Source organism: Apostichopus japonicus, chromosome 8 (assembly GCF_037975245.1).
Source record: "Apostichopus japonicus isolate 1M-3 chromosome 8, ASM3797524v1, whole genome shotgun sequence".
Classification (NCBI taxonomy): domain Eukaryota; kingdom Metazoa; phylum Echinodermata; class Holothuroidea; order Aspidochirotida; family Stichopodidae; genus Apostichopus; species Apostichopus japonicus.
In genome coordinates this window covers 39,822,473-39,833,590 of record NC_092568.1, presented here as the reverse complement: position 1 = coordinate 39,833,590, position 11,118 = coordinate 39,822,473, and positions in this window count along the sequence as shown.

Below are 11,118 nucleotides of genomic sequence, written 5' to 3'. Positions count from 1 at the left end.
CTTCCCTGGTGCCATCTTTGAAAGTGAAATAGACAATTATATATATCTACAAACGTTAATCATGAAAAAGACTTACGATCTGCATCGAAACGAATAGATAGAAAGAATAAGAGAACAAATAGTAATATAATAGATAAAATTGTAAAAATATATAAATAGTGACTCTAAAACGAAAGCTATTATAATTGAAACAACTAGTTTTTTGTAACCTTTTTGCATGTTTGTAGCTAATCACCTCACTAGCTCATATCTTCAATGGTTAAATATGATAGTGATAATTCGTTTCACAACAGTCGCTCTCTCTTTATTGAAACTACCATTCATATAATCGATACACATGTTTTTAAACTTGTATTAAGTTTTGCGTTACTTTTGCTGCGCAAATTATAAAATAGTATTCAAACTTTGTATAAATTAACCGGAATATAATTTCCCTCATGTGAAAAGATAAAACATTGTTCTACAAACGTTAATTATGATGAGTACTTACCACCTGCGAAGAAAGCATCGGATAAAAAGAAGAAAAGAACAAATTATTATATCAAAGAGAAAACCAGTTAAAATACAAACACGGTGAATTTTAAATGTCAGTTTATTATATTTGAAACAACTAGTTTTCCTTAGCCTTTTTTGCTGTGTTTGGCTCTTAACCTCACTAGCTGATAACTTCAATGGTTAATGTTAGAGTAACGAATTTATTTTAAAACAATTGATCTATCTCCCTTGACATGGGAATCCATGTAAACAATAAACATGTTAATGTCTTAGATTATGCGTTATAAGTAGTAAAAGTTACAATATTCCATTCAAATAGTATAAATTATAAGAGTTAACAGTAATAAGTTGTTTATATGAAAAGCAGTAGATAATGACAAGTATCTTCAAATGTTTATAAAGAAAAGACTTACCTTCTGCATAGAAAGAATCAATAGAAAGAAGAAAGAACAAATCATGATATAACAGTGAAAAGACTGGAAACACAAACACAGTGAATGTGAGATTAATACAGGTGATCCAAATAACTTTCCTTAGCTATTCCATTGTTTGTTCATTACCTCACTAGATCATACCAATAATGGTTAAACGGTGTAGTTCACTTCATAAAATCGTTACAATTTAATTGACATTGCCAGCCATATAGTCGATAAACATCTTAATGATTTAATTGTTCGTCATCAATGCTGTGTAAATTATAAAAAATTAACATGAATTGGTGGTTTCTTTGAAATCGGAGTAGACAATGACACGTATCTGCAAACGTTAATCAAGAACACGAATTACCGCCTGCAAAGAAACGAATAGATAAAAGTAAAGAGAAAATCATCTTATAATAGTGATTAGACTGGGAACATAAACACAACAAATGTGAGTTTATTACAACTGAACAAACTTGCTTTACTTAGCTTTTAACTCATTGCTTTACTATATCATACCATTAATGGTAAAATGTTGTAGTTCCAAGTTCATTTCAGAAGAATCATTTCATCTTCATTGACATTACCAGTCACATGGTCGATAAACATGTTCTGGATTAATTGTGCTTCATCAACGTTGTGCAAATGTTATATTTCACTCAAATTGTATAAGGATGTAAATAATTTGAAGGAACTAATTTGCCTGGTGGTTTCTTTAAAAGGGGATTAGAAGCTGACACGATTCTACAAATGTAATCACAAAATTAACTTACCAGCTGCAAAAAAATGGATAGAAAAAGAAAGTAACAAATCATCACATAAAATAGACAAGAATCAGTATAACGTAACCACAGTGACTTCAAATTACGAGTTTACTTTAAATAATTGAATCAATCAGTGTTGTTAAGCTTTTCCACTGTTGTGGCTAATCATTTTTTACGAGCTAATATCATTAATAGTTTAACATAAAAACTTACAAATTTATTTCAGAACAAACGATCTATCTTCATTGATATTGCTATTCATATTATCTATAAACATGTTATTAAACTTGTATTGAACTTTGCGTACCAATGTTGTGCAAATTATCAAATTTCATTCAAATTGTTTATGCAAATAAAGAATTAACGGGAATATTTTCCATCATGTTAATAGATAATAACACTGTTCTACAAACGTCAATCATGATAACTACTAACCGCCTGAAAAGAAACGAACAGATAGATAGAAAGAAAGAAAGAACGAATCAAAACTTAATACAGAAAAAAAGTCAAAACACAACTGAATCAAATAGTTTTCCTTAGCTTTTCTGCTGCTTTCGGCCTTTCACCTCACTAGCTTATAACGCTTTCTGGTCACTTCACCCTACAACCATTTCGCCCAACCAACATGGTAATTTCGCCCAACCAGCATGGTAATTTCGCCCAACCTTGTTGGTCATTTCGCCCAACCTTGTTGGTCATTTCGCCCAACCATTTTTTACTCATATTCAGTCAGAATAATAACATGACTTTTCTATTTCACTAGTTCAATTTGATTTATTTTGGGTTATATTACTTCGTGATAGGTAAATAAAGTGATGTCCGTTCGATATCGATCGGAATCTAAGCAGTTATTTCGGGTATAATGGCAGGATTACACTACTTTAGGCGGTTACGCATACAATGGAAGTTATTTTATTGTACAAACAAAGGGGAATCAGTCCCCATAAAAACCTATCAAACCTAACCCCTAAAACACTGATCCATCCTACCGACTAACAATTCCCGAGTTTCCTTACCAAAAAAATATAAAACCCGTCCGTAATATTGAAGTAGTATATTTAATCAATGTTACCACTTTATCAATTTAACCACGACTTCAACTTTCCGTAATATTCGGTTCGTATCCCGTAACGTTAACAATTCCCGAACGTTTCCTATCAAACCTAACCCCTAAAACACGTATCCTGTAACGTTAACAATTCCCGAACGTTTCCTTATTGAAGTATAATATTTAATCAAGGTTGGGCGAAATGACCAGGCTGGTTGGGCGAAATGACCAGGCTGGTTGGGCGAAATGAACAGGCTGGTTGGGCGAAATGGTAAGGTTGGGCGAAATGGCAGTTGGGCGAAATGGTTGTTGGGCGAAGTGACCAGCTTCCCTTATAACTTCAATGGCTAATGGTAGAGTTACAGATTTATTTAAAAACAATTGATCTATCTTCAGTGACTTATATTGCGATCCATGGAAAAAATCAACGTGTTATTGTCTAAGATTTTGCATTATCAGTGTTGTGAAAATTACAATATTTCATTCAAATGTTTGTAAATTATAAAGCATTAACAGGAATAGGTGTATTTCTTTGATAGGGGAATTAATGATAAAACTTATCTACAAAGGTTAGTCATGATAAAGACTTACGTCCTGCAAAGAAACAAAATATAGAGGGAAGAAAGAACAAATCATCATTTAACAGTGAAGAGACTGGAAACACAAACACAGGGAATGTGAGTTTATTAAGGCTGGTCCAACTAACTTTCCTTAGCTATTTCGCTTTTCGCTCATCGCTTTACTAGATTATACCATTATCGGTTTACCGTTGTAGTTACAAGTTTATTTTAGAAGAATCGTTCAAACTTCATTAAGACATTGTCAGTCACATAATCGAAAAACATGTTAATGATTTAATTGTACTTCATCAATGCTGTGTAAATTATGAAGAATTAACATGAAGTGATGGTTTCTTAGAAATTGGAGTAGATAATGACACGTATCTACAAACGTTAATCAAGACTAATACTTACTCCCTGCAAAAGACGAATAGATAAAGAAAAGAAAAAATCATCATATCATAGGAAAAAGACTGGAAACACAAACACAGTGAATGTGAGTTTATTAAAACTGATCCAACTAGCTTTCCTTAGCTTTTTTTTTCTGTTTTTCGCTCATCTCCTCGGTAGATCATACCATTAATGTTTCAATGCTGTAGTTTCAATTTCATTCAAAATATTCACTGATGTGCATGGTGGTTTCTTTGAAAGGGGAATAGAAACTGACACGAATCTACAAATATAATCACGTAAAAAAACTTACCGACTGCAACAAAACACACAAATAAATAGAAAAAGAAAGTAACACATCATCACATAATAGACAAGAGTTAGTAAAATCGTAAACAAAGTGACTTTGAATTGCGATTGTTTTTTATGATTAGATCAAAGAGTTTTGTTAAGCTTTTCCATTGTTGTAGCTCATCACCTCATTAGTTCATATCATTAATGTTTTGAAGTTAAAGTTACACATTTATTTCAGAACAAACGATCTTTCTTCATTGATATTGCCAATCATATAATCAACAATCATGTTATTAAACTTGTATTAAATCGTGCGTTACCTGTGTTGTGCAAATTATCAAATTTTATTCAAATTGTGTATAAAATTAAAGAATTAACATAAAATATTTTCCCCTCATGTTAATAGATAATTACAATGTTCTTCAAACGTTAATCACGATAACAACTTACCGCCTGCAAAGAAACGAACAGATAGAAAGAAGAAAAGAACGAATCAATATGTAATAGAGAAAAACAGTAAAAATGTCAGTTTATTTAAATTGAAACAACTAGTTTCCTTAGCTTGATGCTTTTGGCTCTTAACCTCACTAGCTGATAATATCGATGGTTAATGTTAGAGTAACAAAATAATTTAAAAACAATTGATCTATCTTCATTGACATGGCGATCCATGTTAAAAATCAACATGTTATTGTCTTAGATTGTGCGTTGTCAATGTTGAAAAGATTCTATTTCACTCAAATTGTGAATGAAACTTAGGAATTAACAGGAATTGATATCCCTGGTGGTTTCTTTGAAAAGGGAATAGATAATAACGCGTATCTACAAATGCCGATCATGATAAAGACTTACGGTCTGCAGAGAAACGAATAGATGAAAGAAAAGAACGAATTATGATTTAGTAGAGAAAAACAGAAAAAAAATACAGTGACTTTATAATGTAAATTTATGATAGGTTAAACAACTACTTTTCATAAGCTGTCCTTTTTTTGCGCAAAACCTGGTTTACTCATGCCATTTGTTTGATAGTTACATAGCGACACCAAATAATCTGTTTACGATATTGTTTGATATATGTTAATTTATGCATACCTTAATTTGAATGGTATGGTATGTGTTATGTAACATCCACCAAGGTTTCTTGTAGAACACTTTCTTGTTAATAAATCACAATACATTACGTTAACCGTTTAGACGGACCTATTACGTTATAGTGTTTGTCAATGAAGTTTTCCTATAAGTTTGTTAGGTTGTCCCGGGACCGACACAACAACTAGCGAGGAGGATAGTCGGAAATAAAACGTAAGTTCCAAAAGGAATTCTTACCGGGAGAAGGAGAAACTATGGCTTCCAACATGTTAAAAGTGGAGATTTATGATCCTGTTGTGGAAATTTGGGAATCATACGAGGAACGTTTGAATCTGTTTTTCCAAGCATATGAGGTAGAGGATAATAAAAAAAAAGTGGCGATACTTTTGTCTTCAATGGGAGCAAAAGGCTATGGACTTTTGAAAAATCTTGTATCGCCGGACAAGCCATCATCGAAGAAGTTTCACGAAATTTGTGGGACTTTGAGAGAATACTACAATCCCAATCCCCCAGTTTTACTGGAGAGATTCCGATTTTACAACTACAACCAGAGCTCGTCAACTACAATTGCAGAGTTTTTAGCCGAACTAAGAGAATGACTAGCACGTGTAATTTCGGAAGTTTCCTGAAGGATAAACTGCGTGACCGCTTCGTTTGCGGGATTTACGACAATAATATCCAGAAAAGGCTCTTGTCGGAAGACGATTCATTAACGCTGGATAATGCCGTGAAAATTTCCATGAGTATGGAGTCCGCCGCCAAAAACGCAGCAATTATCAAGGAAGGGTCTGCCAGGGCCAGCGTTCATCACGTGACATCTAAGCCAACGAGTCATCGAGTGTTCTGTTCTGTTCGTGCCGCGGTAAACCAGGACATTTTAAAAAGGACTGTTATTATAAGGACTATAAGTGTCATATTTGTGATTGTGTTGGACATTTAAAGGTTGTTTGCAGGCGAAATCCAGATGTAAGTAAACCAAGTGATAAGGAACGTAATTCTTTGCATAGGACAAGTAAAAAGAGTAAACATAGTTCGAGAATTGGGGAAGTAAATCAAACCACTGAATATGATTCTAGTACTAGTGGTGAAGAGAGTGGTGACGAATACGTCACAGTTTACTATGTAAAGTTACTTGCGTCAAGCAAACCAATTGAAGTTCAAGTTGAAATTGAAAACCAAAAGATAACTATGGAATTTGATACGGGGGCTGGTGTTTCCCTAATTCCAAACGATCTATTTGTTAAGGCACTGTCGACTAAGGTTGACATTAAACCCACAAAAGCAGTTTTGAAAACATTTACAGGAGAGAAGATACCTGTAAAAGGAAAATGTAGCGTTAAAGTTAAGGATAATGGAATCGAAAAAGCATTGCCTTTGTTTGTCATTGAAGGGAATGGTCCCGCCCTTTTGGGTCGAAATTGGTTGGAACACTTGCATTTAAATTGGCAAAAAATCAATCGTGTGTATTTGTCACCAAAAGACAAAGTCAATGAGATATTGTCTGGTAGTAACGTACTTAATAAGAAATTGGGTACAGTCAAAGGCATCCAAGCGAAACTTAGGATAAAACCTGATGCAACGCCCTAATTTTACAAACCAAGGCCCATGCCTCTAGCTATCAAGGTTAAGGTATCAGAAGAGCTAAATAGACTAGTGAAGGAGGGTGTGCTAGAAAAAGTAGATTTTTCTGATTGGGCCGCCCCAATTGTCCCAGTGAGAAAAGGGGACGGTAATATCCGGGTTTGCGGGGACTACAAGGTCACAATTAACACAGTAATGCACCAACAAGAATATCCTTTGCCAGGTCCCGACGAGTTATTTGCACAGCTGCAGGGTGGTCAAAAGTTCTCAAAACTAGACTTGTCAAATGCATACTTGCAAATATTTTAGATCCCGATTCCAGAAAATATGTTACGATCAACACCCATTTAGGTCTTTTTCAGTATACAAGACTACCGTTTGGAGTAAAGCTCCGCCCCTGCAATTTTTCAACAATGCATGGACCAAATTTTGGGTGGATTGAATGGGGTGGGTTGCTATCTTGACGATATTATCGTCACTGGTAAAACTGACGAAGAACATTTAAGGAACTTGGATCAGGTAGTCAAGAAACTCGACGAGGTTGGTTTGAGACTTAAGGAATCAAAGTGTTCATATTTTCGGGACTCGATCGAGTATCTTGGTTTTATTGTAGATGCTAAGGGCATTCTCCCATCTCCTGCAAAAGTTGAGGCTGTTGTTAACGCCCCTGCTCCACAAAATAAGCAGGAACTGCAACCACTCATAGGGCTTATAAATTATTATCGTAAATTTCATGCAAATTTATCATCTGTTATGGCCCCAATGACTTCAGCTTTGCGATGTGACAAAACATTTATATGGTCTAGCGATTGTCAACAAGCATTTGAGGATATTAAAGAAATTCTCACCTCCTCAAAAGGGCTCGTGTACTTTGACCCCTCTAAGGAGATTACGCTTTCAGTTGATGCATCACCGTATGGTATTGGTGCAGTTATCTCACATTCAACTCCGGAAGGAGAGAAACCAATTGCATATGCTTCCAGGAAACTAACGAAAACTGAGCAAAATTATTCTCAAATCGAAAGAGAGACCCTAGCAATTGTTTATGGAGTGCGCATTTTCCACCAATATCTTTTGTGGGAAGCGGTTCACTTTGTTCACCGATCATATGCCATTGAAGTTTCTGTTTGGTCCTAACAAAGGCATCCCTGTGTTAGCCGCATCTAGATTGCAACGTTGGGCTATCCTTCTGAGTGGTTATGAATATGATATTCAGTACCGTACATCCAAACAAAATGCAAATGTAGATTTCTCTTCTAGATTGCCAACTTCGAGCGCGCATACTAGTAATAAACTTAAAACAGTTGATCAGTTTGCTGTATTGTGGACGAATGAAGCTAATGATTTGAATCAGGCGCAAATTCAATCTTTACCTGTCAGCGCAGAAGAATTGCAACAGCTACGAGTAGTGATCCTATTTTATCAAGAGTTAGACATTTTGTTCTGTATGGTTGGCCGGAAGAAAACTTAAACAAAGAAATGACGCCATATTTTAGCAAAAGAAATGAACTCTCCGTCGAAGGCAATTGTCTTTTATGGGGAATTCGTGTGATCATTCATTCGAGTTACCGAGATCGCATTCTAAGCGAATTGCACGCCAGTCATCCTGGTATGGTAAGGATGAAGTCACTTGCTAGGATGCATGTGTATTGGCCAGGTCTAGATTTGCAGATTGAGCAGCTTGTTGAATCGTGTAATGCGTGTCAATCAGTTCAATCTGTTCTCCCAAAGGTTGATGTAAATCCTTGGAAATGGCCCACCGCACCATGGCAACGTATTCACGTTGACTTTGCGGGTCCATTCCTCGGTCATATGTATTTGATAGTTGTTGACGCTCATTCAAAGTGGCCAGAGGTCATCCTAATGAAATCCACAACTGCTAATAAAACTATCAATGAATTGAGGACCATATTTGCACGCTACGGCTTGCCAAAAGAGCTAGTATCAGATAATGGCCCCCAATTTATTGCTGAAGAGTTTAACGTCTTTTGCAAGCAAAATGGCATTCGCCATATTAGAAGTGCTGTCAAACACCCAGCATCTAATGGCGAAGCAGAGCGCTTTGTTCGTACGTTGAAACAGGCAATGAAAAAATGGAAATTCGAAAGTGGCAACGTTCAAATTAAAATCGATCGATTTCTGTTGTCATATAGATCATCTTTAACCAAAGAAACGCCTGCCAAATTATTCTTTAATTAAATTCTTTTAACCAAATTTGAATTTTTCACTGTCACAGAAACAGAATTCAAATACTGAAAAGGCTATTAGATCTGTTTCCGTAGGAGAAAAGGTCATGGTTTCGAATTTTAGATCATCGTCTGATAAATAGGTTGAAGGCACCATTTTTAAAGTATTGGGTCCTGTAAAATATTTGGTTAAAGTTGATGATCATATATGGAAAAGACATATTAATCAAATCAGATCAAGATCATGTAAGCCTTATAGTAGTAAAATGCACACATCTAACGGTTTAAATCCCTTGCCAAGTATTGTGGATTTAGATATTACTGTTGACTCTGACGAGATCAATAAACCGAAATCAACTGGTGTTGATGACGTCACTCATGGTTTAAAGAGAAATAGTTCTCCCGTTTCTGAAGTAGAATCGCAGGAACAGAATTTGAAATCGTTGTTGTTTCGGTCCCAGACGTGGCAAAAGCTTAAAATTCAGTAACACCTAATTTGAGACGATCGTCACGTACTCGTAAACAATTTGTTCTATTTAATATTTCATCGTGAGTAATTTTAGAAGTCTAGAATAAGAAAGTTTATAGGAAACGTATTTTTTTGAAAAGTTGCCGAGTGCCATATAATTAATAATTTCGTATAACAAGTATTGCGAATATTGATATATATTCTTATGAGAAGAAGGGGAGGAATGTTGAATAGATACTTAGCGCCACCAAATAATCTGTTTACGATATTGTTTGATATATGTTAATTTATGCATACCTTAATTTGAATGGTATGGTATGTGTTATGTAACATCTACCAAGGTTTCTTGAAGAACACTTTCTTGTTAATAAATCACAATACATTACGTTAACCGTTTAGACGGACCTATTGCGTTATAGTGTTTGTCAATGAAGTTTTCCTATACGTTTGTTAGGTTGTCCCGGGACCGACACAACACCATTCATGTGTAAATATTAGAGTTACAAATTCAATTCCAAACAATCGGTTTTCTTCATTGACATTCCAATTAAAGTTATCCATAAACATGTGATTGTATTTAAGTGTGCATTCCAAATGTTGTAAAATTTGTCACATTTCTTTTCAAGAATAAAGAATAAAACGGATTTGACCCCCCTGGTGCCTTCTTTGAAAGTGGAATAGATCATTATAAATATCTACAAACGTTAATCATGAAAAAGACTTACGATCTGCAACGAAACGAATTTATAGAAAGAAGAAGAGAAGAAATCGTAATATAATAGATAACAATTTAAAAATATTAAATTGTGACTATAAAACGAAAGCTATTATAATTGAAACCACTAGTTTTCATTAACCTATTTCATGTTTTTAGCTAATCACCTCACTAGCTCATATAATTCAATGGTTAAATATTATAGTGATAAATTCATTTTACAACAGTCGCTCTCTCTTTATTGAAACTACAGTTCATATAATCGATACCCATGTTTTTAAACTTGTATTAAATTTTGCAAAACATAAAATTTCATTCAAATTGCGTATGATACTAAAGAATTAACAGGAATATAATTTCCGTCATGTAAAAAGGATGAAAACACTGTTCTACAAGCGTTATTTATGATGAGTACTTACCACCTGCAAAGGAAGGATCGGATAAAAAGAATAAAAGAACGAATTATTATATAATAGAGAAAAACAGTAAAAACACAAACACGGTGACTTTAAAATGTCAGTTTATTATATTTGAAACAACCAGTTTTCCTTAGCTTTTTTGCTGCTTTTGGCTCTTAACCTCACCAGCTGATAACTTCAATGGTAAATGTTAGAGTAACAGATTTATATAAAAACAATTGATCTATCTTTCTCGACATGGTTATCCATGCAAACAATAAACATGTTGTCTTAGATTAGCGTTATAAGCAGTGAAAGTTACAATATGTTTTTCAAATAGTGTAAATTATAAGAATTAACAGGAAGAAGTGTTTAATTTGAAAGGGGAATAGATAATGATACGTATCTACAAATGTTTGAAAGAAAAATACTTACGGTCTGCATAGAAAAGAATCGATAGAAAGAAGAAAGAACAATCATCATATAACAGTAAAAAGACTGGAAACACAAACACAGTGAATGTGAGTTCTGATCCAACTAACTTTCCTCAGTTATTCCGTTTTCTTGTCCATTACCTCACTAGATCATACCATTAATGGTTAAACGGTGAAGTAACAAGTTCATTTCGAAGAATCGTTCAATCAACATTGACATTGCCAGCCATATAATCGATAAACATGTTAATGATTTAATTGTACGTCATCAATGCT